Genomic DNA, 23603 nt, shown 5'->3' with positions numbered 1-23603 from the left:
TTTGGCTCTAAGTGTGGGCTTTTCTCTCATACTCACATCATCTATACTGGTCAGGAGGTACTAAGGAGAGTGGTTTCGGTTTTCCAGCTTGTCTTATCTCCCTCAATTCCCCTCACCTCCAGCTCAGGACGGTTGAGTTTTAAGCCCAAATCAGCACACAACATAAAAAAAACTAGACCTAAAAAACACAAAACGAGCACAAACACAGAACACACATATATACATTATACTGGCCATTACGTCCCCCCTCCTACTTCACAAGTGTCTGCCCCAGATAAGGCTGTGAAGTGGAAAAAAAAGTACTGGCCAGTATGGTAGACACACAGACAACAAAACATCAAACAAAAATAACAACTCAAACAGAAACTTCTCACACTTAGGCTATGGAATAGGCTAAGTGGGAGAGGTTTGAACACCGGACAAAGTCCACTAAACAAAGAAACACGTATATACAAAAGAAACACAGAAAACATGCTACCAAGAAACAAACCCTAACTTCTCACACTTAGACTATGGAATAGGCTAAGTGTTATGAAGTGAGGTTTGCTCGCAAACACAGATTATACTACCTAACCGAATACCACAACATAACAAAAATACGAAAAGTTAAAAAAGCTTAAAAAAAAACTAACTTGGTCAGTAGGGGGGGGGTCTATCGAAGTCGCCTGCTCCTTCGTGGGGCAGGTGGTGCAGGTTGTTCCTTCGGGTTGTCCTCTTCCGTTCCAGTTTCATTTTCCTTCGCCGGCTTCTCGGCTCTTGCCGGCACCTCGGCGTCCGCTGTCTCTTGCTCATCTGCTACTCCGGTTTCTTGGATATGTGGTTCATCAGTCCGGCCACCATGGCCACTCGGTCCTGCAGCTTGCTCCTTCCTCAGGTAGGTCATTTCTTCTAAGATGTTATCCATACTGGCTAACATTCTGTTCATTGCTTTTTGCATCTTGGAGTTTTCCTCCCCGAGATCTGATACGATAGCTTCCATGGCCGCCTGCCTCTGATGCATCATATCCTGCTCTGCAGAGCCCTTCAACATCCTTTCCACAACTCCTGCCAGCTTGATCACCTCTGCCTTCAATTGCTGATTCTCCTCTGCCATTTCAGTGACTGTCCTTTCTAGAGCGGCTTGCCTCTGAGTCAGTATTCTCTGCTCCGCAGACTCCTTCAATACCTGTTCCATTGCTGACGCTAAACGAATCATCTCTTCCCTCATCTGTCTATTTTCCTCAGCCATCTTTTCCACAGATTGTTCAATTCTGTCTCGCCTCTGGTCATGTCCTGGTGCTTCCTGAGCTGTTGCTATCCGAGCAGTGGGTATTGCCTCTTCTCCCATCGCATAAAAGTGGGGCACGCCCTGCCTCATGTACACCGTGTTCGTTCGGACGAACAGAGGGGTGTCGAACAATCCTGGGGCGCTCACCATCGTTAGTGGGGTTAGGTCTTCGTCCTCCGAAACGGTGATGTTGTTCCTCATGAAGATTCCCAATGTATGGCAGAGGGAAATATTCCGTGCTGGGTGAGTTGCGACGAGGTGACATGTGTATGCAGTCCAGAACCCTAAGTGCAGCTTCTTGCCCTTTTTTGCACACCATATAAGGTACAACTCCGTCATTGATGTCCGGACTGCCGAATTAGACTGCCCCAAAAGATTGTAGTCTAAAAAAAGTTGAACCAGGCGTAAAACGGGGTCGCTAAGGTGGATCGATCGGGAGATCGTGGATTGGAACTGCCCTGCTCCGGGGTGAGTAAGTTCCTCCCAAGCCGACTGGGGCTCAAATTCCACATGCCGGCGGGGAATCCCCCGCTCCCTGTTTCTCCATTCAAGTCCTATTGCCTCCTCCAAACTGCATATACCCAACCTCACAGTCCACTCAATCAGATTCATCCTAATTTCTCCTCCAAATACCCTGAAGCTAACACACTCTATATCCAAATCAGTTGTGACTTCGAATCGAAAAGTTGCGAAAAACTCCTTAGCCAAATCGACCGGGACACTTAACTTCTCATTCCTCAACAACCATTCAAAACCCAACTCATGCAAAAGGGCTAGAAACGATTCACTAATTTGCAATTCATCTAAGGATGGGAGATGAATTACCTTTCCACACTTAACCTTCTTGCCTTTTGCGTTCTTTGTGCGGTAAACTGACTGGAGCTTCTTGTCGTCAAACAACTTCATCTCTTCCACAACGTCATCCGTGAGTTCCACCGTCCAACGCTTATACCGGAGTGGTTCGGCAGGTGGATGCAACAGTTCTCGATGATCGTTGGGGAGTTCCCGCTCCTTGTATTCCTCCTCTTCCATGGTTGTGTCGCTATCTGATTCAGATTCTTCACTGGCCTCGTACTCACTATCACTCTGTGTCTGCCGGTTTGATGGGGTCCTCCGGGCAGTCTCAGTGATCACTATGCCTGTGTTCGGGGTACGCATTCTTTTGGTTTTTGATTTTTCCTCCACAACGGTCTTGCCCTTTCTTTTCCTTTCTACTTGGTATCTAGCTTCCTCTTCCGCCTCGGTTGGTGGCGTCTCCTGGGTAGTGGAGCTACACTCTTTCTTGGCATCTTCCTTCTCCAATTGTTCGGGGCTCACTGACTCGGGTGTGAGGTCCAGTCCCTCAGCCACCCGCTCGGCTTCCACACCCTGATCCTCTTGCGCCGGACAGGGTTCGTCGTCGCTCACGATCTCTAGGGGATCCTCCGCCGTGTTCGGTTTCGCCCTGTTGGGTGCCCACTTACCCAAACAACGTTGCGATTTCCTCTGCGGTTTGGGTGGCTCTGCCTTGGAGCCTGTCTTCACTACCAGTTTCCTTCTGACGGGGATCGGTTTAACTACCGGAGGTGCCACTGGGGTGGATGCCTCTACCTCTGGTTCTGTTGTCTCTGTTCCTGCTTCCTTGGCTTCACTCTGCTTTTCCCTCTCCTCTTCTCCTTCTGACTGGGATGTCTTATCCTTCGGTATGGGTTCTCTAAGAGCTTGTTCATTCTCTCCTACTGATCTTGGTGCGAGGTCCAGACCCTCAGCCACCAAGTCAGTTGTCTCCTCTCTTCGGTTTACCCTGTTCATTATCGAGTCAAACTCCTCGTCCGTCATGAGGCCCTGTTTCCTGGCTGATTCGTTCAGATCTATCTCTGGCCGTCTTACTTCTTGAAATACTGGGTCCTTCTCGGGCGTCATTTTTGCTCCGCCACTCTCTCCCTGGGTTTCCCTTACTTGGCTGGACCTTTTCTTTCGCTCCTCAGAGTCGGAGCTGTAAAACGCGGCGATAGCTTCCAGGTCTGCCGAATCTGGTACCGAGGGTTCCGATGCCGCGGTGGCTGAGGGAGATCCTTCCTCCGACTGTAGTTCTGCGTGTCTGACCTGTGCATGAGGAATTCCACTGGGTGCGGTTCCTATGCCCCCCGTGTGGCCGAAATTGGTCAATGCCGCCGTCCAGTCCCTAGTCGGGTCTTGTTGGCGAAGGAATACCATTACGGCATCCAAAGAAATAGTGGCCGGCGGTTGAGCAGTCGGTGCGGGTGGTTGGTTCGACTGTGGTTGGGCCTCCGGGGTTTCTTCTCGCAGCGGCTGCGTATCTTGGGTGTTCGCACGACGGGGCTTGATTTTCCTCGCGATAGCTTTCTTACCCATGACTGTAATTTGTGATTTGACGGTAGAAATTAGGGTTTGGTTTGAGAACGATGGTTCTGTGAGAGGGATAGAGGAGAATTTCTTGAAAGGTATTTTGGAAATGAGGGTTTTTGAGGGAGAAAGGGAGGGTCGGTTGGTTTAGTTCGGATTAGAAATGGCAGTTGCAGGTGGTTTCAACCGGCTATCAGTGGTTACCGGTCATGCCGCTTCATGTGAAAAGTGGTTGGGCGACAGGCGTTGGTTCCTGATTGGCTAGCGTGTGTACTCTCTCTGCTCCACACCATTCCAGCACTGCCACCCTGTAAAAGCTGCACACGCTTAATTCAAATTTACGTCCTATCCACAATTTCCCTCTATACTTACCTATTACGGAAAATAATTCAAAATGGCACTTAAATACAAATTGGAGTGACACTAAATAGGTAATCTCTTGGTCAAAGTGTACCCCAACCTAAATTTAAGGCCCGAAAATATATTTTGGATTTTTAGAAAATTTTCAAGCATGCAAAAATTAATTACGTATATACAGTATTTACATTCTCCTTAGGTAATTTGGAATCCTACCTGGCCAGTATATGCAGAATATTATCAAAATGAAACTAGCCACGTGGAATTCCAAATTCCTATCTTACTAATCAGTATGTGACCTTAGTATGTGGTAGTAGTGGAATTTCATCCACTACCCCCACCTCACTATTATCCCTAAAGATTTTCAACCTATGTCCATTCACAACAAATGGCTCAGAGTTAGAAAGACTCCCTGAAATCTCCACCGCTCCATTAGCTCGGAGGGCTGTTACGATGTACGGTCCTGTCCACTTAGATTTAAGTTTCCCAGGCATTAACTTCAATCTTGACTGGAAGAGTAGTACTTTCTGGCCAACATGGAGCTCCTTGGTTCTCAGATTTCTATCATGCCATAATTTCGTTCGCTCCTTGTACCACATGGCCGAGTCGAAAGATTCCAATCTAAGTTCCTCAAGCTCCTGTAATTGCAGCTTCCTTTCCTCCTCACAGGCTGTAGCATCCATATTCACTTTCTGTACTGCCCAGTATGCTCGGTGCTCGATCCCTACAGGTAAGTGGCACATTTTTCCAAAAACTATTCGGTAAGGGGACATACCAATGGGGGTCTTGTAGGCTGTTCGATATGCCCAGAGAGCATCCTCTAATCTCACGCTCCAATCCTTCCGAGAAGGATTTACAGTTTTCTCCAAAATCTTCTTTATCTCTCGATTAGAGATCTCGGCTTGGCCGTTAGCTTGCGGGTGGTAGGGGCTTGAAAGTCTATGGTGCACACCGTACTTTTTCATTAAAGCTTCAATTGTACGATTACAAAAGTGTGTACCTTGATCAGAGATGATCGCCCTTGGGACTCCGAAACGGCTGAAAATGTGACTCTTTAAGAATTTGGCCACCTCCTTTGCTTCACACGTACTTGTGGCCGTCGCTTCTACCCATTTGGAGACGTAATCCACCGCGACTAGGATATACAGATTGCCATAGGACGAGGGAAAAGGCCCCATGAAATCCATTCCCCATATGTCGAATAATTCACAAACAATAATCGGTACTTGCGGCATCTCATCTTGGGCAGATATTCCACCGGTCAGTTGGCAACGCTCACAGCTCCGGCAAAACTCGTATGCATCTTTGTTGAGAGTTGGCCAGTAAAAGCCGCTATCCAGAATCTTCCTTGCCGTCTTCTTGGATCCGAAGTGCCCTCCACATGCTAACGAATGGCAGTGGGTCAACACATCCCGCTGTTCCCAGTCAGGAATGCACCTTCTTATCACTTGATCGGATCCTACCCTCCATAGGTAAGGGTCGTCCCAAAAATAATATTTTGCCTCACTCTTGATATTCATTCGTTGGGCTTTGGTAACACTTGGTACCTCTGGAAGTTCTCCAGTTACTAGGTAGTTGGCCAGGTCCGCATACCATGGCTCCTGCCCTACCTTCTCTTTTCCTTTTGCTGCATCATTCTGACCAGTAAGTTTGTACACTTCTTCCCAATCAATTTTTCTGGGTGCAAAAATCACCTCACATAAGTGTTCTTCTGGAAACTTGTCGTGCACCTCCTCGCTGTTTCCTTCTTGCACTATTCTGCTCAAATGGTCTGCCACCTTGTTTTCGACTCCTCTCTTATCTTCCACCTCCCAATCAAATTCTTGTAACAAGAATACCCATCGGATCAAGCGTGGTTTTGATTCTCTCTTGGTAACTAGATACTTAAGGGCTGCATGGTCAGTGTATACTACGACCTTAGATCCCAGCAAATATGGCCGGAACTTCTCGAAAGAAAACACCACTGCCAGCATCTCCTTTTCGGTGGTATCGTAATTCCGCTGGGCTTGATTTAGAGTCTTGGACGCATAAAAAATTACGTGCCTCCTCCCATCGATCTTCTGACCCAGCACGGCCCCTACCGCAAAGTCGCTGGCGTCGCACATTACTTCGAAAGGATGGTTCCAATCAGGAGCTCGTATGATAGGTGCGGATACTAATTTTTCTTTAAGAAGATCGAAAGCTGCCTTGCATTGCTCATCAAAAACGAACTCCACATCATTTTGAAGCAGTCTGGTAAGGGGTTGGGCGATTTTGGAGAAATCCTTTATAAATCTTCGATAAAATCCAGCATGTCCCAGGAAACCCCTTATTCCCTTCTGATCAGTAGGGAATGGTAATTTGGATATGACATCCACCTTGGCTCGATCCACCTGGATACCTCTTTCTGAGACTACGTGTCCTAGGACTATCCCTTCGGTGACCATAAAATGGCACTTCTCGAAGTTCAAAACCAGACTCTTTGCTTGACACCTTTCCAAAACTATGTCCAAATGATGAAGGCAAGAGTCGAACGAGTCTCCGTAAACCGTGAAGTCATCCATAAATATTTCTATGCACTCCTCAATCAAATCGGAAAATATGCTCATCATGCATCGTTGAAACGTACCTGGAGCGTTGCATAAACCGAAAGGCATGCGACGGTATGCATAGGTTCCAAACGGGCAAGTAAAAGTGGTTTTGTCCTGGTCCTCAGGATCCACGTGAATTTGGAAGTACCCCGCTGTACCCATCTAGGAAGCAGAAAAATTTTTTCCCAGCTAATCTCTCTAATATCTGGTCGATGAAAGGCAAAGGAAAATGGTCCTTCCTTGTTGCGTTGTTCAGCTTCCGGTAGTCGATGCACATTCGCCAACCCGTGACCAGCCTTGTTGGAATCAGCTCGTTCCTCTCATTCTTGACAACTTGGATCCCGGATTTCTTTGGAACCATGTGGATCGGGCTGACCCACTCACTGTCCGGCACTGAATAGATAATCCCTAGCGACAACAACTTCAAGATTTCCTTTAAAATTTCCTCTCGCATGTTAGGGTTTACCTTCCTTTGAGCATCTCGATGAGCCTTCGCTCCCTCTTCTAGCCTGATGTGGTGCATGCAAACGTCGGGGCTTATCCCTACTAGATCTGTAAGGCTCCATCCGATTGCCTTCTTATTCCTATTCAACACAGCCAGTAGCCGCGCTTCTTGTTCTTTTGTGAGACTGCTGTTGATGATTACGGGATATGAGTTCTCCTCCCCGAGGTAGGCATACTTCAAGTTCGATGGTAACTTTTTTAGCTCGACTTGGGGTGGAAGTGTGTCTTCGGGTAGAGGGTTTTTCTGGGCCTCCCCGTCTTTCTTTAAGTCTTCCCCTGAAGGTTCTTCCGTACTGACTGGAAGCTTGGCCCCTGCGGCTCCAATGAACGCCGACTTTTGACAGAATTCCTTGATCGCTCCTTCTATTTCTTCGTCGGTCAACCCCTGGCTACTGATCAAATCACACCACGCAGCAGCTTCTTCGTCGGCCTGATCACAAGCATCTAAAGCCTGGAGTTTTTCCTGTAATAGTTCGGTCTCAAGAAAATCTTGGACTAGAGGGTCAATCACATCAACAAAGCATAGATTTTCAGAATCAATGGGTTTCTTCATGGCATCATTTATATCAAAAGTAAACTTCTCACCATTAAAATCAATGCAAATAGTCCCCTCGGCCATATCCACTATTGTCTTAGCCGTTCTCAAAAAAGGTCTCCCTAACAAGACTCCACTAGACTCTCTCGCTTCATGCTCACTCATTTTGATCACATAAAAATCAGCAGGGTATGTGAACTCCTGTACTCTAACCAACACGTTCTCTAAAACTCCCTCAGGGCTTATGCACGACCTATCAGCCAGCTGGATCAACACCCTAGTGTTTGACAGCCTCACTCCTTTCAGTCGGTTATAGATCGATAATGGCATGACATTAATGGAAGCTCCAAGATCACACATCGCATGTTCAACCTTCACATCCCCTATAGTTATGGGTAAAGTGAACATACCTGGATCGGCCCTCTTGGGCGGCAGTTTCTCTTGCACAATTGCGGATGCGATCCCTTCCACCATGATTTGTCCATCTTTTTGAGCTTTCCCGGCTATGAAATCCTTAATGAATTTTCCGAGCGGGGGTAGTTTCACGGCTTGGAGGAATGGTATGGTGACGTCCAACCTTCCAAAAATCGACAAGTAGTCGACCGGGTTCTCTTTCTTCCTCTTTGTAACAAATCGGAATGGGAATGGTTTCTCCCCTTTTTTCTCTTCTACGGGTTCCTCAGCAACTTTCTTTGGTAGCTCTTGGGTCCGAGCCTCCATTCTGGGATTTTTCTCTTGAGGAGGTTCCTTCCTGGTCAGTAAGGCATCGGGTTCACCTCTTATACTTGGTGTATCATCCAGGAAGAATGGATCCTGCATTCGAGGCATGAAATTCCCTATTTCCTCAGCTGAAATTGTCTCGCCTCCTATCTTCGTTCCATTCGATCCTTCACTCGGCTGTTTCGGTTGAGGTGCATCATAAGTAGTTCCTGACCTCAACGTGACCTTACTCACATTTGCCTTCTCGGGCATTTGGACTGTAGATGGGAGTTTTCCTGCATTTCCCTTCAAATCACCCATCGAACTGGCCAGTTGAGCTAACTGCCTATTCATCATATCCATGTTCGCCTTATGTTCTTTCTGGGCATTTTGCATCCCCTGCACGACCTCATTATGGGCTTGCAATTCTCCTTTGATGTTCTGTTGTGATGCTAGCATTTCACTCATCATGTCCTCAACGGATCTCCTCGGCCTGTTCGAGTTTTGGAAATGACCCGGCCCTTGGTGTTGATAGTTCTGGAAGGTTTGCTGTCCTTGATTAGGCGGGTATTGGTTATATTGGGCAGGAGGAGTGTACTGATCTTGAGGATATTGATTCTGGTGCTGGGCTTGGAATTGATTCTGGTTCTGATGGTGTTGGGATGCTTGGTTTGGTTGATTTTGGTAGTTTTGGAAATTTCTCTGATGGGGTGGCACGTAAACAGGGTTCGAGTTTGAGCTTTGTGGGTTATGGTTTTGGGCTTGTTGGTTTCTTCCTGACCAGTTGGGCTGGAAGTCTGGGTTTGCTGGTCCACGGTTAGGGTTTTGGTTCGGGTAAGGGTTATATTGGTTCTGGCCTTGACCTTGGTTCTGGTTTTGGTTCCCTTCTCCCCATCGAAAATTCGGGTGGTCCCTCCATGGTGCGTCCCGTTGTCTCCCCTGGATCTAATTCCCATTCTGGTTAAAATACCCAGCAGCGTTAGCTTGCTCCGTACTGATCAAGTCATTCGGATGCTCGTATTGGGCCCCTTGATTCCCCTGCTCTGCACCCTTGTAGTTTCCAGTTGGGAGAGGTGGTGGAGTGCTCTTCTCGATGGCACTCAAAAGTGACTTCTTCAGCTCATCCATCTTCAAGTCCATTTTCTGCTCCAGCTTGTTCTCCTGATCAGTAGTCGATGCAACAGCAGCCCGCTCTCGGTTGTATCCTTCCCTTGAATGGTCATACTCTTTCTTTGCATTCAGTAGCTTCCTTAGGACTCTCTTTGCTTCGCTGACCCGTAATTGCGTGAAGCTTCCTCCCGAAGATGAATTGGCCAGGTCTTTGGTTACCGCGTTCATGCCCTCGTAGAAAGTATGATGTACTTCAATGTCCGCCATGCGATGGTTGGGACACGATTCCAAAAGACCCATGTATCTTGCCCAATAGTCGCTCAAGGGCTCGTCATATCCTTGCTTCACATTCGTTATTTCTCTCTTCAGTGCGCTTGTCTTAGATGACGGAAAAAACTCGCCCAGGAATGCTGACTTGAAGTCGGCCCAAGTCTCAATAGAGTCAGGGGGCAAGCGCATGAACCAGGTGTTCGCTTCCCCCTTGAGCACAAATGGCAGAGCTTTCAGCCTATAATCATCTTCAGTCGCTCCTGCTGGTCTTCTCTGCGCTCTACAAATCTTACAAAATTCGTGAAGGAACTCATACGGCCCTTCATAGCTTTTCCCGCAGTATGTAGGTAGAATCGCTATGACATGAGGCTTCACGTCACAAGCAGTCTGTCCCGGGGTGACCACGATAGCTTGCGGTGGTTCTCCTTCGGTATGCGCATTCAGCGTACCGATCTCTGGATCTTCGTCCATGTTGGCAGCCATTCCTGGATTGCCTTCCAACAGTGGTAACTCCATGGGAATTGGTCCTTCTATGGTGTACTGTTCTTCGTCGCTACTCGTGTCTAGGTCAGACAGAGTTGTTGACAGGCCAGAACGAGTGGTCACAAGTATGGATCCTCGCTGAAGTATCTTCGGTTTCCACGGATTAGGATACGAACTGCTTCTCATAAACTGAAACAAAAGAAAAAGAGAAAAATTATACACAATATTTACGCCAAAGTATCACACACAATAGTATCTAAAACGCCATCCATCCCCGGCAACGGCGCCATTTGAAGAGGTAACGTGGTGCGTAGGTGTCGTTCAAGTGAGGATATATCCTACTGGCAGGATAAAGATCCTAACTAAGCCTAGACCTCGTCTTCAAAGATTCCTCAACCCACTTCTACTGATCAGTATAGTGGAGGTAAGGGTCGAATCCCACAGAGATGGTGCGTTTAAACTACTGCGGTGATGTTTTGGAGGGTTGGTTAGCTACCACGCTCGGGTTGAGTTTCTACCTAGGCGAGTAATTAAAGGGTGGTGTCCTACTGACTAGGATGGGGGAGCAGATCATGGAATGCAACTGTGTACGTGGAAATGAGGGGACATGGTGTAACAGAAATTGTTTGGAAAGGACGGTATTTCTATTTTTGGCTAAACAGAATATTCAGAGTGTAGTGGAGGTAGTGGTGACTAGGCTGACAGATCTGCAGGTACAACTAGAGGTGAAGGACAAAAGAAAGCAAAAGTAAATAAAAGTAAGGTGGTCCCCAATCTGGATGTAGACATCATCTTCTCCAACAACACAAATTAAACTCAGATAACAATTCCAGATCCAACCCGGCAAACGCAGATTAACAACTCGCGAACACAGATCTAAAACTAAGAAATCAAATCTGAAATCAAACGCTGAAACTGGACTTCTGCATGCTGGTCAACATGAAAGATCGATTCAGAAAATAAAACGAAGCCTTGCATGCAACGATCTACTTCCAGATCAAATAGTACTTGTTTACCTATCCTAAAGAAATTTGTTACGTAACAGAATTTAGAGATTTAGCACTTAAAACACCGAGAAATCTTAGATCTAAGCTAACTAGACAAGGAAAGAAAAGAACACTACAATGAACGAAACGGAAATCAACTTCATAGCATTAACACGTTCGGATATCCAAAGCAAGCATTTCAAAACAACAAAATCCCAAAATGTAACAGAAATCCAACGTAAAGACGGAGAACTAATTAAACTACGAAAGCAATTTAAAGATTGTTTGCCACTCCGGGCGATAAAATCTCTGACTGGAACTACGATCTAGCTAACTGGAACGGACGATGACTGGAACTCGGGAACATTCTGAACGTCAGGTGATCATGGCTCGGCGAGGCAAGAAGTGGGACACGGCTGAAAGACTGAAATTACCGAGAGAACTCTCTACCTAAAGATGATGGTGAATTGAAGTCTCTCCGAGGGCTCCTTCTCTCTCCAACTTGGCTACCTTTTATAGGGAGGCTACCCTTGATTTTAGGGTAAATCCTCGCTGCAATTTGACTTCTTTGCCCTTAATTGTGGGTAATCCGTCCCAGCTATCCGTCTTCTTCATCTCAAGCCGTTTTAGCACGTATACGGATCAGTATGAGACCATGCTGGCGCTTTTTCTACCCGAACACTCCGGAACTTCCCTACTGGCCAGAACACTTATCCTGCACACTTTGAGCAACTGCTTTGCAAATATAATCATTTAAACCTGTCATACTGACCAGTAACCGAGGCCTAGAATACGACTTATCATCAAGCCATCATCACAGTAACACTCGGGATTTTATTGAAAAGGCCCGAGCTTACTAAAATATTCACATTGGACTGCAGTCCCTTTTTCCTGTACTTAGCCATATCTGATCACATTGTGCCGTCGAGATGGTGTTCTCGCACGGTCACCTTCTTTACCCAACATGTCAGAGGTTTCCATGTGCCGGGAAAGTGGCCACCTTCCACGGTCACCTTCTCTGCCGTTCACGGTCAGGGGTTCCAAGTAGGGACACCACCCAACCAGGACTCAAAATCGAATCGATTCACATATATAATCATTCATAATTCACTTGGCCTTAGCCAAACAGATAGGCATCATACACAAAACATTTATGGCAAGACAACATCTTTATAAATCACGAACATGTGTTCGTGTTTTCATAAAATACAATTTGTATTTTTAGTATAGGAAAGCTCACCTCGATCGCTTAGTTCCCTTAACTTGAATCTTTCGTTCCGACTTTACTTGCGGACGTATCCTTTTGAATATATCACAATAGGAAAATACTAATTTAGTTTTAAACTAATCTAATTAAATAAGAAAGAAAATCTCAAGGTTTAAACTAATCTATTATTATTGTTATTATTATTATTATTATTACTATTACTACTATTATTAGTTTTTTTTTAACATTATTACTATTATTATTATATTATTTATTAAGAAGTTTCTAAAACTTACATTATTTATTACTAGTCCGTTTTCTATTTCCGGCTCCGACTAAGTTGATATTCCATGCGTCACTATAAGTTTTACATAAAACTATAACAACTCGGATCGCAACTAAATATCCCATCTTTCTTAAACAATTTATTTTAAGCCCAAAATAATTTAAATTCGAATCTGGGCCCTTCTTAGTTATTTTCTGCTGTACCAAATTATTCACAAGTAGTTGGGCTCAATGTTTTTTTTAATACGACCCAAGTAATTAAATCAGAAGCCCAAATAAATGAGCCCAATTAAATGATGCACTCTCAAATACCCTAGCACTTGTCTTTCTCCCTCATTTCACAAAATGCACACAGCCTCCCTCCCTCTCACACATCGCCACCGCCGCCGCCAGCCTCCCTCCGGTGCCGCCGTCGCGCCACCGCCACTTCCGGCAGTGGTCCTTCTTCCTCCTCCTCTCTTTCTCCCTTCTCTCCCTCGATCCTCTCTTCACCGCCGGCATGCAGAGGCAGCGGCTTCGCCGCCCTCCTACCGGCAGTCCGGCCGTCTCCGGACAGCAGCGGATCGGTGCTCCCTCTCTCCGTCGGTTCCTCTCTCTCTCTTTCTCTTTCTCTTTCTCTCTCTCTCTCTCTCTCTCTCTCTCTCTCTCTCTCTCTCCCCCTCTCTCTTCTCTTCTCTCCCTCGGCTATGCTCACGTCGTCGCCGCCGCTGTTGTACGCGCGGCGGCTCGCCGTCGCGGCCCTTCACTCTCTCCCCCCGATATCCACCGCCATCACCTCACCCCTGCTCCACCGCCTCGGCCCCTTCCCCCTCTTTTCCCGAATCTGCCGCCTCCTCGCCGGACTCCCGAAAGGTAAGGGTTGATTTATTGTTCTTTCCTTTTATTTCAGTTTCTAAGGATTTAAAGTCTTAGATCTGAGGTTTTTGGAATTTAATTTGCGAAGGTTGGTGAAATTAATGAAGAATCGGTGATAAAGTTCCTTGTGAGGGAAACCTTCCATGTGCCCAAGAAATACCCAAAGCGGTGTTTGATTCCAATTTTTTTGTGTTTTCAAAGATAAAGTAAAGATAAGTTGAGCTAGCCACAAAAACTAAACTCAAAATGGTTTTGGATGGAGAGAAAGAAGGTGAGAAGAAAGTGTAAAGAAGGAGGAATCCTCTTTGAGGACCTATGACCTCCCACAAAAAGATGTGGGCAACCCTAGGCTACTTTCACCCAAAGCAAATACTCCATTGGCTCCACATTCATGACTACACAACCATAAATGCATACCTATACTTGATTTAGCCAAATGAACATAAAACAAGCAACCTACAATGTAGGAATTTGGATAGAAATCTCACATGGGAGATGCTCTCAAAGGAGTCTTCATAATAACATTCATCAAAGTCTGCCCTTAAAGTCTTACAAAAAGGATATTTATAGTTAGGGTTGGAAACCCAAGAAAAGGGCTAAAAACACAAGGAAAATCGGATGTAAAAGTTGAATCGCCCGGCCGGGCGTTTTGGGAAAGTGAAATCGCCCGGTCGGGCGAACTTTCTGGATTCGGCGCTGCTTCTTCAAACGCCCGGTCGGGCGTTCTGGGATGGTGAAATCGCCCGGTCGGGCAAACTTTCTGGACTGTGGACGATGCTCAGCGCACAAACGCCCGGTCGGGCGTTCTGGGATGGTGAAATCGCCCGGTCGGGCGAACTTTCTGGACTGTGGACGATGCTCAGCGCACAAACGCCCGGTCGGGCGTTTTGGAGGTGTGGATTCGCCCGACCGGGCATTCCATCTGCCTCCTCCATTCCCCTCCTAATGAAGTTTGAAACGCCTTCCCGAAGCCTTTGTCTCATTGATCTCGTGACGGGCCTTCCGGGCAGCTTAAGGGGAGTCGTGGTCGGGTCAGCCCGGGCCTTGGACTTCCCGTTTATATCAATCGGGGTGTGGGGCTGTCCTCGACGTCTCCGGGCTGTCAAAGAGCCATCGCCGGAAATCCGGCAGATTCTTATTCTAGAGATATGTTGTTAACTTGTGCTTACTATATATTTTTTTTTAACTTGTGCTTACTATATTTGTATAACTTGGTTTCTCTATTTTATGAATTCGATGAATTCAAACAATTGTCTTGCTACTAAAAACTTGATGGTGAAATCAAGTTGGACTTATGTGTGTTGTTAAATTCACTTAATGCATGCTTTTACATAAGAAAGAAAGGCTTGGTGTTTACCTTTTTTGTGGTGAAAAGTGTTGTTGGTTCGTAGTGCTTGACTCTATAAGTGTGTGCAAATCTTCCTCCTTGGACTCCTCTGTCCGATGTGGGGTTGGTGTGGGCAGAGGAAATAGTATGTGGGGTTGGTGTGGAGTAAAAGTTTATGTGGGGTTTGTGAAGGGATAATGTGGGATGGTGAAATCGCCCGGTCGGGCGAACTTTCTGGACTGTGGACGATGCTCAGCGCACAAACGCCCGGTCGGGCGTTTTGGAGGTGTGGATTCGCCCGACCGGGCATTCCATCTGCCTCCTCCATTCCCCTCCTAATGAAGTTTGAAACGCCTTCCCGAAGCCTTTGTCTCATTGATCTCGTGACGGGCCTTCCGGGCAGCTTAAGGGGAGTCGTGGTCGGGTCAGCCCGGGCCTTGGACTTCCCGTTTATATCATCCTCTCCCTCTTGAGAAGGATTTGTCCTCAAATCTGGGTCGTCCCCTACAAAATCAAACGGGCTCAAGTCAGCCACATTAAAAGTACAACTCACGTTATACTCACCGGGAAGATCAATGATGTAGGCATTGTCGTTCACACGCTCTAGGACCATAAATGGGCCATCCCCTCGCGGGGCAAGCTTGGATTTTGCTTTGTCGGGAAAACGTATTTTCCGAAAGTGTACCCAAACCCAATCTCCGGGGTTGAACAACATTTTCTTTCGCCCTTTGTTCACCCTTTGAGCTACTTGTTCCCCCATCTTGCGGATTCGTTCTTGCACTCGAGTGTGCAAGTCTTGTACAAACTTGGCCTTCTTCATCCCACCTACATCAACCATATAAGACAAAGGCAAATCGGCCGTGGACAAGTCCAACGGGGTGAGTGGATTGAAACCATAGACAACCTCAAAAGGAGATTGTTGGGTGGTGGAATGTATGGTCCTATTATAAGCAAATTCGGCTATAGGCAAACATTCTTCCCAAGAAGTTTTATTTTCAAAAACCAAGGCACGGAGAAGAGTTCCCAATGAGCGGTTTACGACTTCCGTTTGACCATCCGTTTGGGGATGTGCGGTGGTAGAGAAAAGAAGTTTGGCATCACTTACAATAGTTCTCGGGACCCCATGGATTCTTACAACCTCCTTGAAAAATAAACTAGCAATGAATTTGGCATCACTTGTCTTCCGACATGGAATGAAGTGAGCCATTTTGGAAAACCTATCCACCACCACAAAGATGCCATCATTTTTCCGAGGAGACATTGGGAGACCTAGAACAAAGTCCATGGACAAGTCTACCCAAGGATGTGTAGGAGTAGGCAAAGGGGTGTAAAGACCATAATTGTTAGATTTAGACTTGGCTTGCCTACACTCTAAGCAACTACTACAAAACTTTTCAACATGCTTCTTCATGCAAGGCCAAAAGAAATGCTCACTTAGTATGTCAAAAGTTTTAAGCAACCCAAAATGACCCATTAGGCCCCCTAGGTGAGCCTCCTTAATCAACAAGTTTCTCAAAGAGCATGAAGGTATGCACAACCTATTCTCTCTAAAAAGATAGCCATCCAACTTATAGTATTTATCAAAAGCACCTTTTTCACAAGCTCCGTAAATAGAAGAAAAGTCATGATCATGCTCATAAAGGTCTTTAATAAACTCAAATCCAACATATTTGGAGGCACACATAGTAAGCACACGCTTTCTCAAACACACGGTATCACTCACAAGTAAAGTGCCATCATGCAAGGTCTCAAAAGGCTTCCTAGAAAGAGCATCGGCAACCACATTGTCCTTTCCCTTCTTGTACCTAATGACATAGGGAAAAGTCTCTAGGAAAACACTCCATTTAGCATGCCTTTTATCAAGTTTATGTTGACCTCCTAAGAACTTAATAGACTCATGATCCGTGTGTATCACAAACTCCTTGTGCATCAAGTAGTGTTGCCAATTCTCAAGGCAACGGACTATAGCATACAACTCCTTGTCGTATGTGGGGTAGTTCAATTGGGCTTGATTTAGTTTTTCCGAGAAGTAAGCTATGGGCTTACCCTCTTGCATGAGAACTCCCCCGATCCCCACACCACTTGCATCACACTCAAGTTCAAAAGTTTTATCAAAATTGGGGAGTGCTAGTAAGGGAGCATGCGTGAGGTCATTTTTCAAAGTACTAAACGCTCTCTCTTGCTCCTCCCCCCACTTAAACTCAACATTTTTTTGACAAGGTGGTTCAAGGGTGAAGCTTTTGTGGAAAAATCCCTAACAAACCTCCTATAGAAGCTAGCAAGGCCATGAAAGGACCTAACCTCACTCACATTCCTAGGTGTTGGCCATTCCCTAATGGCTTTCACCTTTTCCTCATCTACCCGCACTCCTTCCTTTCCCACAACAAAACCAAGAAACACAACTTCCTCAACACAAAAAGTGCATTTAGGCAACTTGGCATATAAAGTATGCATTCTCAACACTTCAAGCACATTCCTAAGATGACTAGCATGCTCTTCAACACTACGACTATAAATCAAGATATCATCAAAATATACCACCACAAATTTCCCAATAAAAGGACGAAGTACATGATTCATCAAACGCATGAATGTAGAAGGGGCATTAGTCAAACCAAAAGGCATCACAAGCCATTCATATAAGCCAAATTTGGTTTTGAAAGCGGTTTTCCATTCATCTCCCTCTTTCATGCGAATTTGGTGATATCCACTAGCCAAATCAATTTTAGAAAAACATATAGAGCCACAAAGATCCTCTAACATGTCGTCTAACCTAGGTATAGAGGGTGTCTATATTTGATGGTGATTTTGTTAATTGCCCTACAATCTACACACATCCTCCAACTTCCGTCCTTCTTAGGTACAAGAATGACGGGTACGGCACAAGGAGATAGAGATTCACGAATTAGACCTTTGGCAAGGAGTTCCTCGACTTGCCTTTGTAGCTCTTGTGTCTCCTTGGGGTTCGCCTTGTATGCGGCCCGGTTTGGGAGTGATGATCCCGGCAAAAGGTCAATTTGATGCTCGATCCCCCTCATGGGAGGGAGTTCACTCGGGAGTTCTTCCGGGAATACATCTTCAAATTCCTGCAACACACTTTGGACAATCAAAGGATACGGGTCAAGGTTAGTAGCTAAGCACAAATCCTTACGGACCACGAGGAGAACGGAGGGGTGATTGTTTAGTGCCCACCCAAGGTCGGTTTTACTAGCTATCAAACATTCCTTTCCCCCTCTTGTTTGTGGGTGCTCTCCTTTGGGCGCTTTTATTTTTCTCTCACCACCCCCACTCTCACTTGGCTTTTTTAGCTCACATTCTTCTACTAGCCTTTTTTCCCTATCTCTCTCTCTTTCCTTTTGTAGATGTTGGCTAGCCTCAAACACGGCACTAGGTAGCAATGGCTTCAAACGAACCTTCAACCCGTTGAGCATGTAGAAATACTCATTCGTGAAGCCATTTTTGTAGGCCCTTCTATCAAACTCCCATGGCCTCCCTAGCAAAACATGACATGCCGTCATAGGAATGATATCACATAGGATGTCTTCCTCAACTTCTCCAATCTTCAATGGAACTTTGCATTGAGCCTTCACCCTCAACTCTCCGGAGTCCCCTAACCATTGCAATTTGTAGGGGTTTGGGTGTTTAAGTACCTTCAATCCCAACTTGGCCACCAACCGGTCACACACCACATTTGTACAACTCCCTCCATCTATGATGACCAAGCACGTCTTGGACTTCACCTTACACTTCATATGAAAGATGTTGCACCTTTGCTCCTTATGCTCCTCAAGGTTGGGTTGTACATTGAGCATTCGGAGTACAACCATAGCCCTTAAGGGTGTATCTTCTTCTTCGCCACTAGAAAAAGCTATGTCGGTGTCCGGGCTCACTTCTTTAGTGCCCACACCCTCCCCATCTTCTTCATCTTCCTCACTATACACGCTACCATCTTGCCCGATAACCATTACCCGTTGGTTTGGGCACTCGCGTGCATAATGGCCATACCCCTTGCACTTGAAACATTGAACCTTCTTGTCTTCCATAGGGGCTATAGCTTTAATAGGTTGAGTACCCGGTAGAGCCTTCGCGATCGGCCTCCCTTGGGTGTTTGGATTGGCCATGCTTTCCACCTTCTTGCCGGGAGCACTCCACTTGCTAGTCCCCGTCCCTCCGGTTTGGCTAGACGCCCATTTAGCCCGGCTAGAAACCAACTCCTTACTTTGCCTCTCAAAAGTGTCGGCAAACCCAATCACCTCGTCCAAGGAAATTCCCCTCAATGCCTCCACTTGCACCTTGTGCTTCAAGTTGATGTTAAGGCCATGGATAAATCGATCTTGAGTCGCCTCTTCTCGCTCCTCCACCCCTACCTTGCTCATCAATGATAGGAGTTCATAGTAGTACTCCATTACGCTCTTCGTCCCTTGCTTCAAATCTTGAAACTCCCCTCGAAGTCGGAGGAAATAGGACTTTGGTACAAAGGTAGTCCTCATGAGCTCACACAACTCCGCCCACGAACCCACTTCCCCTCCCCTAACCATCCTTCTCCTCCTCATCGTATCATTCCACCATGTATCCGCATTGCCACGAAACTCGGCTATTGCCACCTTCACCTTATCACCTTCCAAAAAGTTATGGAGTGAGAAAATTTTGCTCATTTGTGACTCCCATTCCAAGTAGGCCTCGGGATCAAACTTGCCGTGGAACTCGGGAAATGTGTGCTTGATAGACTTGGTGGGATCATCATACCGCGGCTCCATCTCCTCCTCATAGTTTCTATATCTTCCATGCCTACCATTCCACCCATGGTGCCCCATGTTTCCATTTCCTCTTCCGCCCATCATGTTCCCGAACCTACCATTCCTATTCCCATTCCGTCCTCCTCCTTGTCCCCCGCGCCCCCCATGATCGTACCAACCATATGGCTCTTCCTCTCCATTACTCCCCTCGGAGGCATCATGATGTGTGTGATTGCTCCTAGGGGTGTTTGACCTTGATAGTCGCACGGCCTTCAAAGCGTTGAGCTCGTCGTGGAGAAAAGTTTGGTTTTCATGGATGGATGCTTGGTTCACCTTGAGTTCCTTCAAATCCCCGAACATAGCATCTTGAGTGACATGCATTGTGGTTTGGCCTTCTTTTAGATCCCTCAAATCCGTCATAATTTTTTCCATCAAGTTTTTCAACTCATCCCCCGCCACACTAAGACTCGTGCTCGCACCCGGTTGCGGATCCCCCATCGTGGTGGATCTAGTACGAGGTGGCATTCACAATGGTACCTACAATAAGAAATAAAAAAAAACTAGGATCTAGTCCTAAGGGTTAGTAAAATCCACACTCACACACACAAGAAGGGGAGATTTTAGTAAGAACTCACTTCCCAATTGGTAATCCCACCCCCAATTCACTCACCAATGTCACTCGGAAAAAGGCTTAGAATATAGTGAGGGCTAGGTTCACTCACTCTCAATATCCAACTTCCAAAATGCAAGCGCTAAGACAAATCAATCAAGGTATACACATAGGCAATATAACCAAGCAAGTAAGGCCAATCAAGCATGTGAAAGTAAGGTTCAATGCCTAAGGAAGCTAACAAACAAACTTAGTTGAGCTGAAAATTTATGTAACTCTTGGCTGATCTTTAGGAAATTTTTTGATATGGCTACCCAACCCCAAAATTGATGAAACTTGGTAGATAACAAGATTAAAGGGTTTAGAAAGAGGGAAAAATATCCCCAATATAGCAGGTTTTCGAGAAGACCCTCGATTTTACGTTTTCCCCAAATCTGTCAAACTAGGGCACAAAACAGGGCAGCAACTTCACACATTAATTTGACCTATCAAATGATAGAATTTTTGGCTAAGATTTTTCAGGACAATAGTTCATATATCAAGGTTCATGCACACCAAAAATCAGCTCAATCCTACAACAATTGACCAATAAACAAGCAAAGGCTAAAACAAAAGAAATAAGGAAAAACAAGGAAAATGAAATTTCATAGAGGTTTAAAATCAAACACTTGGTAGGCACCTAGGCTCTAGATACCAAATGATAAAGTTCCTTGTGAGGGAAACCTTCCATGTGCCCAAGAAATACCCAAAGCGGTGTTTGATTCCAATTTTTTTGTGTTTTCAAAGATAAAGTAAAGATAAGTTGAGCTAGCCACAAAAACTAAACTCAAAATGGTTTTGGATGGAGAGAAAGAAGGTGAGAAGAAAGTGTAAAGAAGGAGGAATCCTCTTTGAGGACCTATGACCTCCCACAAAAAGATGTGGGCAACCCTAGGCTACTTTCACCCAAAGCAAATACTCCATTGGCTCCACATTCATGACTACACAACCATAAATGCATACCTATACTTGATTTAGCCAAATGAACATAAAACAAGCAACCTACAATGTAGGAATTTGGATAGAAATCTCACATGGGAGATGCTCTCAAAGGAGTCTTCATAATAACATTCATCAAAGTCTGCCCTTAAAGTCTTACAAAAAGGATATTTATAGTTAGGGTTGGAAACCCAAGAAAAGGGCTAAAAACACAAGGAAAATCGGATGTAAAAGTTGAATCGCCCGGCCGGGCGTTTTGGGAAAGTGAAATCGCCCGGTCGGGCGAACTTTCTGGATTCGGCGCTGCTTCTTCAAACGCCCGGTCGGGCGTTCTGGGATGGTGAAATCGCCCGGTCGGGCAAACTTTCTGGACTGTGGACGATGCTCAGCGCACAAACGCCCGGTCGGGCGTTCTGGGATGGTGAAATCGCCCGGTCGGGCGAACTTTCTGGACTGTGGACGATGCTCAGCGCACAAACGCCCGGTCGGGCGTTTTGGAGGTGTGGATTCGCCCGACCGGGCATTCCATCTGCCTCCTCCATTCCCCTCCTAATGAAGTTTGAAACGCCTTCCCGAAGCCTTTGTCTCATTGATCTCGTGACGGGCCTTCCGGGCAGCTTAAGGGGAGTCGTGGTCGGGTCAGCCCGGGCCTTGGACTTCCCGTTTATATCAATCGGGGTGTGGGGCTGTCCTCGACGTCTCCGGGCTGTCAAAGAGCCATCGCCGGAAATCCGGCAGATTCTTATTCTAGAGATATGTTGTTAACTTGTGCTTACTATATATTTTTTTTTAACTTGTGCTTACTATATTTGTATAACTTGGTTTCTCTATTTTATGAATTCGATGAATTCAAACAATTGTCTTGCTACTAAAAACTTGATGGTGAAATCAAGTTGGACTTATGTGTGTTGTTAAATTCACTTAATGCATGCTTTTACATAAGAAAGAAAGGCTTGGTGTTTACCTTTTTTGTGGTGAAAAGTGTTGTTGGTTCGTAGTGCTTGACTCTATAAGTGTGTGCAAATCTTCCTCCTTGGACTCCTCTGTCCGATGTGGGGTTGGTGTGGGCAGAGGAAATAGTATGTGGGGTTGGTGTGGAGTAAAAGTTTATGTGGGGTTTGTGAAGGGATAATGTGGGGTATGTGACGGAAAATTAGGATATATGATGGTGATGTTTTATGGTGAAAGAAAGTGCATAAATGTACCGATTTATAAAAGATGGCAAGTGACGTAACTTGCAATTATTTTTGTAGAGAATGATTACCATATGTCAGAGGATGAGAATTTTTTTTTTAGACTTCATTAATGCAGCATTCATTGTTTCTACTACTCATTAAGGCAACATTAAATGCTTCCATGACAAGCGTTCCTTCTCGGATACACTTATTATATATTTTTAATTAATTATTTGAGTATTTGCTTACTTAATCATTTAATTTGGTGTGTAGGTATAATCGGTTCCAATTCGTGGTCCTCCGCGTTGAAGTACCCATTTTCTTAAAACATACGATGTAAAAATTAAATTTTGTTGGACTTTTGTTGGATGTATCGGATATTAAAATTTTGATTTTGGGATCTGATTCTTTTATTATACATATATATATATATATATATTATATACTTGGCTAACGTCAGAAACAACAACGACACTCCATTGTAAACAACACTCTATCGTAGTTCGAAAATTAATTACGCAAAAAGTCACTTATATGTGTATAATTACGCCAACATTATTGTTTCTAATAATATCATTTTAGCGGGTCGTTACAACAGAGCAGTGGAAAGTCCTTATGACGTGGCAGGAGGTGTTTTTGGGAATTCCGCGGGGAATTCCGCCGGGAAGTTTGCGCCACGCGGATGCCCTAATTTGTTTGTTAAGTGTGCAGATTATTAGTAGGCTGCTAGCCTATTTGTGTTAGAGAAGTGGGTGTATGTATGAAACACTATTATATTACTACAATATACTATATTTGTTCCATTCTTCCAGGCTGCGACTGATCATTTATGTTTCCAATGCATTTTGTTCCTAAAAAACATTTAACATGTTAGTAGTATTCATATTTTAAACATCTCTATCATATAAATCCGAAATTTATTTACTAAATACAACCACTTTTGCTACAAAGCATTTCTATACAGATAATTGCATGAAAATTAGATCGTTTCTGAATATAAAATAGGAGAAATTGGGCCGTCTATATATGATAATCTTACTAGCAAAAATTATGGAGTTAATATCTGCAAAAGATTACTAATTCTATTTGAAAACGACTACTATTTATCTTTAAACCCTAATGTGCATTAGGCTTAGGAAAGTAACATTGTATTATTCGAACCATGCTCATAAAAATCTAGACATAGATGATATAATTTGTAGAAAAGATTTTGGTATAGGGGATTAATGTTAACGGTGCACCCATTAGAATGATATTCGAACCTGTGACTGAATGTTTTTATTTTCATACCTTTTGTGTTAGA

At 45.1% G+C, this 23603-nt stretch overlaps 1 pseudogene; it reads right to left on the bottom strand.

Annotated features, from left to right (window-relative positions):
- Positions 1–15932: 15932 nt before the first annotated feature.
- On the bottom strand, positions 15933–20113 carry LOC121808894 (annotated as a pseudogene).
- Positions 20114–23603: the final 3490 nt, after the last annotated feature.

Source organism: Salvia splendens, chromosome 6 (genome assembly GCF_004379255.2).
Source record: "Salvia splendens isolate huo1 chromosome 6, SspV2, whole genome shotgun sequence".
In the NCBI taxonomy this organism is placed as follows: domain Eukaryota; kingdom Viridiplantae; phylum Streptophyta; class Magnoliopsida; order Lamiales; family Lamiaceae; genus Salvia; species Salvia splendens.
This window is presented reverse-complemented; position numbering and strand designations above follow the sequence as displayed.